General features: G+C 41.5%; 1 long non-coding RNA gene across 1 annotated transcript in view; it reads right to left on the reverse strand.

Annotated features, from left to right (window-relative positions):
* The window catches only part of LOC116669977 (uncharacterized), a 13,614-nt gene that overhangs the window by 3,352 nt on the left and 419 nt on the right, over positions 1-9,843 (reverse strand). The window contains exon 2 of the long non-coding RNA XR_004326924.1: positions 7,421-7,423. This is a non-coding gene — a long non-coding RNA (uncharacterized LOC116669977). The remainder of the gene's footprint in view (positions 1-7,420; positions 7,424-9,843) is intronic.

Consider the following 9,843-nt stretch of genomic DNA (forward strand, 5'->3'; position numbering starts at 1 on the left):
AGCGCTAACTTTTAATCGTTCCTCCTTCTCTCCAAAAACAACAACCTCAGTTTTGTCCTTTTTAAATTGAGGAAGGCTTTTTGGCACATCCAATCGTATTCCAATCGATTACTGTGCATGTGTGTAAAGCTCTCAGGGCCACTGTAGATTATTGTAAAAGTCATCTGAAAAGCATACAATCCAAACATAACATAACGTGTTACACCTATAAACCAATCCACAGAGAAAATGCCTTGCACACTTGTGGAACTGAGTTCAGTGAAAATAATTCTCTCTGATGAACAATCAGACCCACCCAAACACAAAGCACACAATCAAGCCATTTTAGATACAGCACCTGGATTCTTCTCTGAATCCCTTGATGCATGCAACACTGAGCGAGTAAAACAAAGTGTCCGCGTCATCAGCCTGCAATTGAATCCTCCATTGTAATCCACTAGTTTTTAATCAAGGCGTGTAATTACTGCCTATAATACAGCATTAGTACTCACACCCTAAATTATGATTGCACAGAGAAATTGTGATTATTTCCTTTTTCCTGGATCTAACCCTTTCTCTGCCGGGTTCATTATGCTTACTTATAGTTCTCAGCGACAGCATGACATCAGCCCTCAAGTCGGGTCATTTGTACCTTATTCCACAGGTGTCCAAGACAAATGCACCTCTGCAGCACCTCACAGAGTGAGAATAGTGCCAGATGAATGTGGCAATCAATGCTTGGTGGGAACGAAAGAGTCATAGAGGCTGATTGCACGGTGGGAGCTGCAGAGCAGTGCTCCTCAGACTCTCTCCATGCTAGGAATAACAAGCTCCATCGCCCACAGTGTGAAACAACAGACTGCTAATTGGAATCAGCACGCCTCTCCCTGAGCTTATTCTAATATCTGCTGTTGCTGGTTTGTGCGATATGTAAGGTATGGGGGTGTCCTGTTGCAGCTGTTGTCCATGTACAAAGCCGGTATCTTTAGCAGTGCATTTATAAAGGATGCTCTGTGCTGAAACGTCCCTCATGAAAATAACTTCCCAATTGTGCAACATTAGGAATTGGACCTCAGTACGACACGGCAACATCCCTACATCACGCACCTCTGCATCCTTCACAGCATCTGTTTACACAGTAGTTTAAATGTAGTTCTATGGAGTTACTTTTTCATTAATTACTGACAATGTGTATAAATACGCAGGTGTTCAACCTGACCAACCCTGTCACTATGGCCAAATTAATAATAATAATGTATTTATGTAGTACCTTTCATACAGAGAGTGTAGCTCAAAGTGCTTTACAACAACGCGAGAAAACAAAATCACATTCAAACAATAAAATCAATTAAAGTGCTCAATATGCTCATTTTCAGGTTCAGAATTGTACCAGAATAGGTTTGCAGTGTTTCCTTTAGGATTTTTTGGGGGGGCAGGTCTGTCTGAACAACATTTTAAACTTCACTGTAGCTAATTTTGGTTTCCAACTTTTGCCTCAGGTGTGTCCGTTAAAACACAGAAGAACACAACTCCTCTCTTTTGATGCTTTATTAGAGTCAAGCAACAGTACAAACATGGGCGTGGGTAGCTTGGGTATGGCTGTGTGTGTGTGTGTGTGTGTGTGTGTGTGTGTGTGTGTTTGTGGTTATGCACCCCTTCCTACCCCCATGGCTCAACCCCGGCAAAGTAAAACGCCAAGCCCCACTACCAGGATGTCAGAAACTCCTTCCCCCAGACTGAAAGGACGCTTTGTGTGCAAAATCTGGCAAGCACTATCTGATATGTGCCGGCCTTGGCTGCAGGACTAGTGATACTAATGACTCTTTTCAGACAAGCCGGGCCCTATGGATTCAATTCTTCCTCAATTTCTTTGTGATAGGTAATAGAAAAGAATGGTAATAAGCACTTAACTGCAAACTTAGCAAATTTGGCATCCATTCCTCGTCAGCTACAGCCTGTCCCAAAAATGAAAACACACTAACACTAGCCTTACTAAACGTCAGGTCTTTGGAAGGAAAATCATTTTTAATCAATGATTTTATTACTAAGCACAATCTAGATTTTATGTTTTTAACTGAAACCTGGTTAGACCATAATAACAGCGCTGCTGTTCTCATCGAGTCAGCTCCCCCTAACTTCAGTTTTATGAGTGAGAATAGAGTGAATAAGAAAGAGGTGGGGTCGCCATTTGTTTATGACTCATTCCACTGTACGCAAATAGTTATGGAATTTTTGTTTCTTTTGAATATGTTGCTCTTCAATTAATCTTCCCCTCAAGCGATGCTTCTAATATCTACAGGCCACCTAAATATTCTGCAACCTTCATTGATGACTTCACTGAACTGCTGTCTATTATCTGCATTAACTTTGATTGGTAATCATTGCGGTGATTTAACATCATGTTGACAGCCCCCAGGACAGGGACAAAAAGCTGTGTGTGTTTTTGAGAACTATGGACGTACTCAGCATGTGACGGAGCCCACCCACAATAAGGGCACACCTTGGACTTGATTGTCTCCAAAGGTCTGAACATTTCCAAGGTTGGGGTGACTGACGTTGCTCTCTCAGATCATTCCTGTGTTTTCTTCTTTACGGCACTATCTCTGTGCCCAAAAGTGTCCAAAATATATCGAAACGTTATACACTGAAAACACCAGTGACACATTTATACCAGCTTTTCTCCTCCACACCAGCCCCTTCTGGGCTCATCAGTTGAGCTTGTAGATATTTCAACTGTAAAATCACAATTTTATTGATGCCATTGCTCCCACTAAGGTCAATTTTGTATCTGGTAAGAAATCTCCATGGAAATGTCCTACTGGTGAGAACAGAAAAAAGAGAGTGTAGGAAAGCTGAACGAAGGTGGCGAAAAACAAATCTCCTGTCCATTATAACTCCTATAAAGAGAGACTTCGCATTTATAATTTGGAACTGAGGAATGCAAAAGGTCCTTTTTCTCTGATATTATCTCTAGAAACATATAATTCCCGTGCTTTGTTTGCTACTGTTGATAGGTTAACAAACCCTCCAGTACCAGTAGCATCTGAACTTTTATCTACAAGGCTGCAATGACTTTGCCTCCTTCTTCAAACAAAATTCAAAAGATTAGACAAACAGTCAGTGCCTCCATATCAAGTCCAGGATATGTGCTGTCACAGTGTTCAAGCAAAAATAGTTCCAATATGACAGAATTTCACACGTCAACACCATACAAACCTGAGGACATTATTCAACATCTGAAAACCTCGACCTGTTGCCTTGATGTTCTACCCAGACTTTTCAAAAAGTTTCCAATTGTTTGACTTCTGATCTTCTACAGATTGTGAACACATCTCTCTTTCAGTATCTTTCCACAGGCCCTGAAAACTGCAGTAATCAAGCCACTCTTAAAAAGAAAACCTAGACAAGTCACTAATGAGCAACTATAGGCCAATATCAAACCTTCCTTTTTTAAGTAAACATTGAAAAAGTAGTCTTTCAACAACTCAACCATTTCTGTCACTAAGCAACAGTTTTGATACCTTTCGTCGGGTTTCCGACACACCACAGCACTGAAACCTCTTGTCAAAGTCTTAATGACATCACCTTAACAACAATAATGGCAAAATTTCAATCTTAGTATTACTTGATCTCAGTGCTGCATTTGACACGGTCGACCACGATATACTACTAGACCGATTGAAAACTGCGTTGGCCTTTCTGGCTCAGTACTAAACTGGTTTGAATCCTACCTAAAGAAGGAGATTACTTTGTGTCTATAGGTAATATGCATCTGAGCGTACAAATATGACGTGCGGAGTTCCGCAAGGCTCCATTCTGGGCCTCTTCTGTTTAACATCTACATGCTTCCACTGGCTCAGATTATGGAGAAAAACAAAATAAGTTACCATAGTTATGCGGACGACACACAAATTACATAACCTTATCGCCAGGGGCTATAGTCCAATACAAAACTGACTAAGTGCATCGAACAAATTAACGCTGGATGTGCCAGAACTTTCTGAAATTAAATGAGAAAAACTGAGGTGTTGTTTTTGGAGCAAGAGAGGAACGATTAAAAGTCCTGCGCTCAGCTTCAAACAACAATGTTAAAAACAACAGACAAAGCCAGAAATCTTGGTGTAGTTCTGGACTCAGACCTGAACTTTAACAGCCACATTAAGACAATTCAAAGTCAGCCTACTATCACCTTAAGAATATATCAAGGGTTAAAGGACTTATGTGTCAACAGGATTTGGAAAAAACTTGTCCATCCTGCTTATCTTCAGTAGACTTGACTACTGTAACGGGGTCTTACAGGTCTCCCTAAAAAATCAATCAGACAGCTGCAGCTGATTCAACGCGCTGCTCGAGTTCCTCACTAAACCAGAGACTGGATCACATCACTCCAGTTCTGAAGTCTTTACACTGGCTTCCTGTGTCTCAAGAATTGATTTCAAAGTACTCTTGCTAGTTTATAAATCACTTAACGGTTTAGGTCCAAAATATATTGCTGATCTGCTACTACACTATGAACCACCCAGACCTCTCAGGTCATCTGGGACAGGTCTGCTTTCTGTCCCAGAGTCAGAACTAAACAGGGTGAAGCAGCTTTCAGTTTCTATGCTCCTCATATCTGGAATAAACTCCCAGAACCTGTAGATCCGCTGCTACTCTCTTCTTTTAATCAAGGCTGAAGACCTTTCTATTTGATGCTGCCTTTCTTAAATGACTAATCATTTCTTTAAATTCTTATGCTGCACTGTAAATTTTATTCTTGTGTTTTTATGTTTCTCTTTGTTTTTAACTGTCTATTCATGTGTTTACCGGTTTTTAATGCTTGTGATTTTAACTGTTTTTACTTGTGTTTTATCTGTTTAACTGATTTTGTGGTAAAGCACTTGAATTGCCTTGTTGCTGAAATGTGCTATACAAATAAGTCTGCCTTGCCTTGCCTTGCTAAGAAATAAATAACATTGTAAAGGCTACAATGTATGATAATTATACAGTATATAGCAAATAATAACATTAAACCCACTATTATTTGCATTATCTTAATGCAGTGTAACTACTTAAAATACAAATGTCAGCAAGGGCGTTCAACAATCAACAGCCACGTGCAATTTAGCTAGCAGGTGAAGAATGGAAACAACGAAAATCACCCGTTAAGTTAACAGGTGATTTCCGTTGTTTATATCTGTACGCTGTGTACGGTAGCCTCGGCCACAGTGTGTGAATGGTGAATGGTTCCTGTACTATGTAAAAGAGATCTGAGTATTCGTTAAGATTAGAAAAGCGCTATATAAAACCAGTCCAAACTGTCCTTTTGGCATTTAAATGCAATATCACCTCAAATGATAATGGGCTAGCATCAATATTGAGACAGAGAGCTCTTCTACAAATCAAGCAAAATAATAAAAGTCCTTATGGCCCTTAACATTTCAGTTAATAATGGGATTTAATGGCACATTTTGATTCGCACTTCAGAAAAGAATTGCAGCAAAAAATACCCTGAGACAAAATGAATCTGGGCATGTGGGGTCCTCAAAGGTCTGGGGGACCTCCAAGGACCAGTGAGATGCCTCAATATGAAGTTTTAAAAAGAATTAAACCATGTGAATCTATTCTGTTACAAGCTCAAAATACAATAATGAACCTAAAAAAGGATCATAACACGGGCACTTTAAGCTCAGGGGAAGATTGGGGTTCATTTGCTTGGATGAGATGTGAACTTTGTGCTTTCCTCATAAGAGTCAGACTGACATAATATTCAGGATATCCCCCCATTCCATCCTGGACAGCTGGACGTTTTTCCTCACTAAATATACAGAGGACACAAGCTTTCTGTATTTGCACCAACATTGTCAATGAACTGTCAAATATGGTCCACAATCCAGGGTTAGCATAGCAGGCAAGGAAATTATTTTTATTTTGGTTTGGTTTGGCTCTTCATCTGCCGTCAAGTCCCACACTCTGGCCCTCTGGAGTGGCTTCCTAAATGAAGACCAAATAGAATTCTTCTTCCATGTGCAATTCAAGGGTTAACATCCAGCAGAAGTTAACAGGTCATGCTATTCAGGGGCCACACTGAGATGGATTTCCATGTTCAACACAGTAGGACAGAGAACGCGCTGTTCCCACACTGCACAGATGTACAGCATGTCTTCTCTCTTAACCCTTGTGTTGTCCTCCCGGGTGAAAACTGAAAATGTTTTTAATGTTTCTTTGATATATATTTTTTGCTTTATTCAATGTTTTCTATGCTTTTCCCCCCAGCTACTGCCGGTATATACACCACTTAAACTTATTAACACAAGTTTTATAATTATTTTTTTTCAAAATTCATGGTCAAAAACCTCATTTATATGTGTCATTTTTGAGTTAAAAAGCAGAAATTATGAAATATTTTGACAATTAAGTTTAAATCCGAGGAAGACTTTTGTCAGCATGAAATGTTTTATTTTTTACCATTTTCTTCTTCTACAAATGTTGTAAAATATAACATAACATCCGGAATTCAGTGACATTGAATAATCCAGGTACTGCATCTAAAATGGCTTGATTATGTGCTTGTCAAATAATTGTTTTTGCCAATTTGGTTAAAAGAAACACATATTCTTTTGAGTAGAAACTTTGAAAAACGGGTCACCTTTGACCCTAAGGAAAACAGGAGGGTTAACTCATGCGCTAATATATATGTATGTACTATATGTGTGCGTGTCATGTCATGCAAGCACAGAATCCGTAATATGTCATATAATCACATTCACTTAACTGATACCTAATGCAGGAATAACACAAGGAAGCCATTATGTGGCTTTTCCTGACGCTGGACATTGTACGGTTATGTAACATTACAGATGGGAATACCACAGGCTTTTGGCATTCCAACAGTGTGTTCTGTCAATCAAGCACACGTTTGTATCCCACATACAGATAAACACACAGATGCCATTATGACGCATGCACAACCAACGCCACTCAGCCACAAGATTCCTTTTACATCAGAAAATCAACACAGAGCTGCATTGAGAAACAAAGGATCGGGTGACAGTGTTGTTTGTGATCCAGTACATCATATCACCAAAGAATTTTAAATGGCCGGCCAGCAGGGAGGGATATGTGAGATGTCTCGCTGCTACATGCAGTGAATGAGGGTGATAAATTACTCGGTTTGACAATGGTGGGTGTAGGCACAATCATCCATATCTCAATAGCTTAACAAGGGTTATCATCTGCTGTTGTGGGGAGAGTTATTGTTGGGAAGGGGTGGTGCTGTACAGTGTGTGTGCGCACATTTTGTGACTTCACATCTGTCTTTATGCGTGCGTGTGTGTGTGTGTGTGTGTGTGTGTGTGTGTGTGTGTGTGTGTGTGTGAGAGAGAGAGAGAGGATGGTAGCACTCTTAACAATCCATTACAATCTTATTGATTCCTCATTAAAGCCCCCGGCTAAAAAATACAGCCTGTTGCCGCTGACGGGGAAGAGACAGTACACGTATCCTCCACCTGAGGAGGGAGGAATTGAACTCTGGACGTGTTGCGGTGCACCCCTACACAGGACTCAGGACTGTGAGTACATACCTGGAAGCACAAGCCACAAATATGATGCATTTTCACACACACACACATATACCCACAGAGTCCACCCTTTGTATAATGTGTGACTGAGCGCATGTGTCCCTTCTTGTTTTTTTCCTCTCTCTCCCCCCCCCCCCCCCCCCCCCCCTCACCCCTTTTTAATTAAAGCATGCAGTAAGTGTGAAATTAACTCTCTCCTACACCAGGCCTGACAGCTCTGAGTGGGAGGAGGCAGAATCAGACGCCTTTGTCTCTGCACATAATTAGAGTGATGGAGAGAAAGAGAGGGGAAGAGGGAGAAAGACAGAACGATCAGCCGGTCCACCACAGTGACAAACCGGCAGCAAGACGAGGAAAAGAAAAGAAAGTCAGGCTGGAGAGAGCGATGAGGAGAGGAAGGGAGGAGAGCTCGGAGGATAATAAAGTGGAGAGAGGAAGATAAAGTAAGATGAAGAGGGGGGTGAAGAGAAGGAGCAATTGTAGCGAGAGGAGATGTTGGGGAGAGGGAGGAGGCAATAAAGGGAAGAGATGGGGACAGTGGATGGAGAAAGAAAGAAAGAAAGAAAGAGGGGTGCTGTAGTTAACACCAACTGTAAAAAAGAAGAAGAAGAAGCTCATCCTCACGCCTGGGGATAATTTGATGATCCGCCGCCGCACTGCCTTGTTCTGCAGTGAGAGCGAGAACCGTGAGAGAGAAAAACCACAGAGCAGGAGAAGAACAGAGAGGAGGAAGGGAGAGGAAGGGAGAGGCAGCAAGAGTAGCGGCAGGCTTGATAGATGGTACAATTTGGAAACGGAGAGAGGCAGGGAGTCTTATGAGTTTAAGAATTGATGAAGACAAAATGGGCCCGGGTAGCAGGTGTAATAACTTGTGGGGCTTCATGCAGCTCCTTATGGGCCGTGTCCTGGCCCGGCCCGCCCCTGATGGACGGTTTCCCCACCTTCCTCTGTCCAGCTGCACCTCCTTTCTACAGCTGAAATGAGAAAAGGGAGGCGCATCATGCTAGTTTCAAGGGTGCGGGTGTAGTGGAAAGGTAATTAGCTGCATCACAGATTTGTCTTCATGATCGGAGCGTTAGCTGGGATGCTCTGACTTCTAAACTTCCTTGTGGAGTTAGAAAGATGTGAGCTTACCAGACCCCTGTAGCCCGCTCCTCATCTCCGTTCGAGGCTAGTGGCTCTAGCCTCTACTTACATGACACACCCTTTGTCTGCTCCAACTTGATCTGCTCCAATATTTGCGTTAAATGTGAAAGTTATTGAGGAACAATTTCTAGGTGGTGGGGGAAAAATGGATACAGCATAGTATTGCGATATTTTCAGTGGCAATACTGTATCGATACACAGGCTCCAAGTATTGATCTTTCATTATATACTGTATGTGTTGGTCAGTTTGTCTGCTTGACAATCCCATTCTGCAGCAATAAAATTGAAGTGATATGAAGAAACAGAGAAATGTGTATTTTTATATGAAACAGATGTTGACCAAGTTTCCTTTTGGGGACATCATCTGAAATTGGGAAAAATTAGAAATTGGAAAAATGTATTAGAGTATCGAGTATTGCAATGTGTTTAATATTGTATTGTGGCATTAGTGTTGTGATGATATCGTGACGGGAGGCGTCTGGTAATTCCCACCCCAAACTTCCTGTGTTGCATATCTTGGGAAGACGTACTCTGATTTAACACTAAGGCTTTGAGCAAAAAATGGGAATCCGGTCCGTGCACGTGCAGGTCCAACTTGGGCAGGGGGGCTCGGGTCCCGTTCGTAACTGCTTGTAGTTCTAGGTCAAGTAGTTATTGAACAACTCCAACATGCATGTTCCCACATACCGGCTGTCCAGGACGATGACATCCACAGTTTGATACTCATTCATACATACTTACATGCTTTTCTGTGCAATGTGTGCCACTTTAAACATTTCTTAAGGCTTTAACAAAGAGGCAACAGATGCACTGACCTTGATGAGACAAAATCTGGGAGCCACTATTCAGCAGAGCGAGTTGGATGAAGTCAACCCTGAGTATTGTTGGCATGGGAACGGCACTGTTTGATTTCCATGACATTTGGGCATACATTTCTATATATGCAAACCCCACAAAGAGTTCTAATATTTGTATCCCATGCAAATGGGATTATCGAGGGTATTAAACAGTAACCATTGTTTTCTGAGCCCAATGGACTCTCAGTGCAAGATGTGGTTCAGGTGATGTGAGCAGTGGTGTGTAAAGACTAGCCGAATGATACGGGATAGGTCACGCAGTAACACGGTAATTATAATCTAAACAGAAGAGAGACACATCT

This window comes from Etheostoma spectabile, chromosome 20, assembly GCF_008692095.1.
Source record: "Etheostoma spectabile isolate EspeVRDwgs_2016 chromosome 20, UIUC_Espe_1.0, whole genome shotgun sequence".
Classification (NCBI taxonomy): Eukaryota; Metazoa; Chordata; class Actinopteri; order Perciformes; family Percidae; genus Etheostoma; species Etheostoma spectabile.